Genomic DNA, 6,199 nt, shown 5'->3' on the forward strand with positions numbered 1-6,199 from the left:
GTCACTCACTGTGTTACATTGAAAAATGGTACAAAAAACACATTATTGGTCTAATTAATTAGATTAGGTCTAATATTAGATATTAATTAATACGTTTATGGTGAATTTTATTTTATGCGCTGCATAGATTTTCTTGTGCGCTGAGAATGTGCGAGCAGTGCGCGATTGCACAGGCGCGCAGCTTAGAGGGAACATTGCTCACATTCATGAATGACCAACTCCCTCTGCCTGTCATCACTAGCAGGGTCACCAAGCTCAGACCTCAACTTACAGAAGTTGCCCTCACAACTATTGCCGTCTACCTTCTCCTTTTGGTAAGCACTAACAGTGTCAACACTAAGGGGGACTGATTCTTCCTTTCTGTCAACAGGGTCATCAACTTCATATTTCAGATTGACAGGACTGTCCTCACCATAATAGTAGTCCCCTGGCTCCTGCTGGTCAACACAACTAGGGTCACTAAGCTCAGACCTCAATGTAACAGGACTTTCCTCACCATCATGGCCGACGAACTCCTGCTGTTGCTCAACCCTATGAGGGTCACCACTATTAGGGTTCCCAGGCTCTTGTTTTCACACACACCATGCTGGGCTGACGGATTATAGGCATCTAAGCCTCACTAATCCTGTTACACCCAGGGCATGGTTAACCCTACTGGGGGACCCCCCTGGTCCCTGACTGGCAGCCCTCTTGACCCATCTCCCTTGTGGGCTTCTGGCTGGCTGGGAGTGGGCCCTTGCAGTAGACCTCCTGGGTTGATCTGGTGTCTTCTGGAGGCTCTCCCTCTGGCTTTATTGGAGTTTGCCTCTTTGCAGCGGTGGTGATCACCTTGTTGTATTTCTTTCTCTGTGGAGGTGGCTGTCTCTTCAGGGGCTTGGGAGTAGGAGGCATTGCTGAGGATGTGGGAGGGAGGTGATGGGACAGCAGGCACAGGAAAACCATAAAAATTATAGACCGCTCATTTCTTTGTAATCGGGCAAACTAACAAAATCAGCAGGGGATCAAATAATTATTTCCCCCACTGTGTATATATATATATATATATATATATATATATATATATATTCCAGAATTTTGTGACTTCCATGGGAGCGAGTACATGGCAATGCTGCTGCACATTTCAGTGCGATGGTTAAGCCTGGAGAGGTGCATTACACGAATTCTGCGGCAGTATGGGCCACTTACCAGCTATTTCAAGTCTTTAAGTATGTTGCTTATTTCATTGACAGTAGTACAGGTGCATTACACCAGACTAAATATGTACTTTTAAGCGTAACCTGTTTTTATTTACAGATGAGAAACAACCAAGGTTTAGAAGGCTGGTGGATGCATTTTCCAACCCCCTGACTGAAGTCTACCTCCTCTTCTTTCAAGCAACGCTGCCAATGTTCACCACACTGAACCTCCTCCTCCAGAGAGAAAGGTCTTCCATCTTCCAGCTCCATGGAGAGGTAAAATGCAAGGGTTGGGCTATCCTGCTGCCAAGTATGTCTGCTTATTTTTCATTGGCTGATAAGTCCTTTTTCAAGTAATACATGGACATTTTTTATGAACTACAAATTTGCAGATGACGAAGTTCATCATGAAACTGTGTGCGAGGTTCATGAAGCCGTTAGCACTACAGGGCCGACAAGTCCATGACATCCTCTACAAGGACCCACTAAACCAACTGCCAGGTAATACTTTCAAGTCTCACATAGGAGATAAACCTGTATGCTCATTGACCTCAAATATACTTTTTGGGAAGATTGTTGTTATGAGTTGGGTGATATCTCTGATGTGATGGAAAAGGCATAAAATGTATGTAGGCATACAATGTATATGTAGTCTATGGGTAAAATAGCATGCTTACATAGAGGAATACCTTCAACCACTTGCACTTATTGTGCATATCTTGCTGAATCTATGTGCACTTACTGTTTGTCTGTCTAGTTTTGAGTTAAAGTGCTGACTGCCATGTCAAATTCCTGTGTGTCTACCTGATGCATTTGGCGAATAAAAAGTGATTTTGATTCTGAGATATTGTTTAAACTACCTGTACTTAATTTGCTTTATCTCTTTCTGTTCTCTGTCTGGTAGGAGAAAAGCTAAATGTTGGCTTCACCACCAGAGCTACCCTCAACAGGCTCCTTGAGGCTGGAGACATCACACCTCAGGAGGTGCAGCTATTCCAGCAGGCAGCAGTGGCGTTTCTGTTTAATTTTGACCATGGTCACAAAACAAATCCTTAATCAGTTCTTTACACATGGTGCTCTTTTTAGATTTCAGGAACTACTTCCTTTCCATGGGCCACAGGAACAGGACATGGTGAGTGAGGAGTTCCTGGAGTATCAGCTCATGGATATCCCCATGCCCCAAGATCCCACCACCTTTAATGTTGAGGAGTTTTGGGGGAGTATGTCCTCAACAAAGAGCAAGGTAAGAAATATTTGGCACCACATGACATACACATAATTAATTGAAATAATAAAAGCAAAGCATTTGAGTAATAGATGCCCTTGGTTCCTTTTTTCAAAGGTGACCGGTTTGAGCCAGTTTGGGAGGCTTTCTAAGATAGCTGCATCAGTGTTAGTGCTCCCTCATTCGAATGCAGACGCTGAGAGGGTTTTCTCCATGGTCGGACTGAACAAGACCAAAACCAGGAACAGCTTGGCACTCGATGGTACTCTGTCATCCATCATGACAGTTAAAATGGCTGGCCTGGAACCACAGTGTTTCAAATGGGAGCCACCAACCCCCGTGCTGAAGGCCTCAAAACATGCCACCAACACCTACAATGAACAACACCTGCACTAAGAAATGCTGAATTAAATAAATATTTTTATTTGTATGAATTTATGTGTCATTTATCAGATCAGACCCCCGTCCCCACCCCAACCAAACCCCTTCCGCCGCCGCTGACAAAATCTCACTCTGAAAACTTGAGAGCCCTGTAATAATCATATTGCAATATACACTGAAACAACATAATTTTGCTTCCGTAAAGGTCGCTATTTTGACTAAATCAGCATGCATAATCACAATGTAACAAAGCGTGAAAATTGTCGCTCATAACTAGATTTTCTGTACTTGACCGAATGGCCATTTCCGACCGAAAATATTGAACATTTGACACTTGTGGCATTGGATGGCTTGCGACATTAAACACGGAAATGTTACAAAGTTCATATGTTTTGTTGGCTATAGGCTGTATTTAGGCTTCACGTTTACTTTAAAAGGCAGCTCAAATACTTTACATACCAGAGAGGTCATTGTACAGTCTGAATTGCCAATAATACTCCACTCCTGTGAGACACGGGTGATCCTATTGGCTTCCCTCGGCAAAAAAAATTAGCTTGTTAGCTCCTCTTTACAACGTTGAAACATTTATACGAACCAGCCATACATATTTTGATACTGTAACGTGCACATGTAGCTGTGTAGAGTAATACATCCATTAAAAAGCTAATCCCTTTTATGTCAATCCATTCAGGACAGCCTTCTAACCATCTGTGTCCTCTGAGCTCCAATAGTGGAACTGCGCCCATCTACTTCCGGTCAAAGTAAATCTATGTACAGTCATGAGAAAAAATTAGGACACCCTATGAAAACCTTTGTCTTCTTCAACATATTCAAACATATGGACATTTGATATTCATTTGAACAATATTGAAAAATTGAGGTAATATAACTAAACAAATACAACTGAAACAAATTATTTAAAAAATGATTGGTAAAATGTAATTAATAGAAATGCAATCTTCTTGTGAGGAAAAAGTTAGGACACCCCCACATTTAGTTCCACTTAAAATGCCTAAAATTATAATAAAGAGCACCACATCAGGTGCAAATGATTAGAACAGCGTTACAGAGGATTTTGGAGGAGCCTGTCCTATTTAAACCTCAGATATTTAGTTTGGTTTGCTCTTGATTGTTGAAGTGAGTTGCATCACCATGGCGAGATCAAAAGAGCTCTCTGAGGCCTTCAGAAGAAAAATTGTAGATGCATATGAGTCTGGGAAGGGATATAAAAAGATCTCCAAACTATTCGAAATTGGCCATTCCACTGTCCGGAAAATAATTTACAAGTGGAGAACATTTAAAACCACCACCAACATGGCCAGGTCAGGCCGCCCAAGCAAGTTCAGCATAAGAGCTGACCGAAAGATGCTTAAAGAAGTCTCCAACAATCCCAGAATGTCATCACGAGACCTACAGGTATCTCTTGCCACAATTGATGTCAAAGTACATGCATCCACCATAAGAAAGAGACTGAACAAGTTTGCATTACATGGGAGGTGTGCAAGGAGGAAACCCCTGCTGTCAAAAAAAAACATCAGGGCAAGACTAAAGTTTGCCAGAGAACACCTAGAGAAAGACCAGAACTTCTGGAACAATGTGCTTTGGACAGATGAATCCAAAGTTGAACTATTTGGGCACAGTAAGAGTAGACATGTTTGGCGCAAAACCAAGACAGCATTTGAGAACAAGAACCTCATACCAACTGTGAAGCATGGGGGTGGAAATGTCATGGTTTGGGGCTGCTTTTCTGCAGCAGGGCCTGGTCAGCTCACCATCATAGAATCCACTATGAATTTTGTATTGTATCAGAGGGTGCTTGAGGAAAATGTGAGACCATCTGTTCGAAAGTTGAAGCTGAAGCAGATGTGGACCATGCAACATGACAATGACCCAAAACATTTCAGTAAATCTACCAAGGAATGGCTCAAGAAAAAGAAATTGAGAGTTCTGGAATGGTCAAGTCAAAGCCCGGATCTTAATCTTATTGAGATGCTGTGGATTGATTTGAAACTGGCTGTGCATGCAAGACACCCCTCGAACATCACACAGCTGAAAGAATTCTGCAAGGAGGAGTGGGAAAAACTTTCTCCCAATTGATGTCAGAGACCTGTAGACAGTTATAAGAAACGTCTAATTGAGGTTATTTCAGCCAAGGGGGGCAATACTAGCTATTAGGGCATAGGGTGTCCTAACTTTTTCCTCAGTAGGAATTGGCATTATTGTTAATTTTTCGTTAAATAAATGATTACAAAGTTACATTTTCATAGTTTTTTGTTCAATTACATCCCCTTTATCTATAGACATTGTTAGAAAGAAGATAACATATTGATATGTCCATATTTTTAAGAGAATAACTTAATATTTTTTCTCATGACTGTAAATGAGGATTTCTTCAAAGTAAGAGCACCCAAATTCACCTTTATTTTGCATTTAAACATAGGGGTCAAGGAACCATGAATCTTCATCTTAACAAATATATATCAATCATAACCATATAATATTTGGTATAGTGTTGCCCCAGAAGGGTTTGTAATTGTTCTTATACCTCAGAGTACCCAATCTAGACTGTGTAGGACACATATAATGGACTGTACAGAGCTATTTTTCAAAGACATCTCTGGTACCACTCTTCTCCTCAACACTTCCAGAATGCATATCAGGTGAGTTTGAATCTAGAGCGATGTCATTGCAAATGTTGCTGGCTATTTACTGTGGCCATACACCTCAGAATACTGTAGAGTCCAGTTCATACAAATATAATAGGTAAAATGACATCGCAATTCCACCAACATGTACATTTTAAAGCTCAAAATTACTTTTTCAAAATTGTATATACTTCTTGTTGCGTAATTTGTGCTTATTTCAGCAAAAATAAGAGCAAATATTGTGATACCATCACTTTCCATTCATGTTTTAACTCGCGCTTTTATTTTGAAGCCGCGAAACGGCGATAAGCGAAACCGGAAGTCTTAATGGAGCTAGATGGAGCTTATTTGAGCTCAGAGAACACAGATCTCAGCTGTGTTCTGTGTGAACGACAGTAGTGGAACTCTGCCCACTTAGCTCGGGTGTGTGTAAATAAGGATTTCTTCAAAATAAAAGCGCCCACGTTAAACTTGTTTAAGCATTTGGAAAAAGTAAATGTGAATAAAGGAACCACCAATTATACAGAACTATATCTGGAAATAAAAATGTATTCCTCTCAATGCATTATTTGTGTTTTTAAGTGTTTATAATTCTTCTAATACTGAACAACACTCTGTATGACACCCCTCATGGTTGAAACGCACTTGATTCATATTCTAGAAGTGCTGCTGAATAGAGTGGTAGTAAAAATCTAACTAGAAAAAGTAAAAGTAGAAACTTTGTGGGTTTGCAAAGTCTTATTTTGATAGTAGAAAAAGGTTACAGATGGTTT

General features: G+C 40.6%; 1 long non-coding RNA gene across 1 annotated transcript; it reads left to right on the forward strand.

The window, feature by feature from the left end:
• The first annotated feature begins 1,300 nt into the window (after positions 1–1,300).
• Positions 1,301–2,167, forward strand: LOC310823827. The gene is made up of 3 exons (XR_014554972.1): positions 1,301–1,451; positions 1,568–1,676; positions 2,080–2,167. It is a non-coding gene; the product is annotated as an uncharacterized lncRNA (long non-coding RNA).
• Positions 2,168–6,199: the final 4,032 nt, after the last annotated feature.

Source organism: Argentina silus, assembly GCF_951799395.1.
Source record: "Argentina silus genome assembly, chromosome: Y".
NCBI classification, from domain to species: Eukaryota; Metazoa; Chordata; class Actinopteri; order Argentiniformes; family Argentinidae; genus Argentina; species Argentina silus.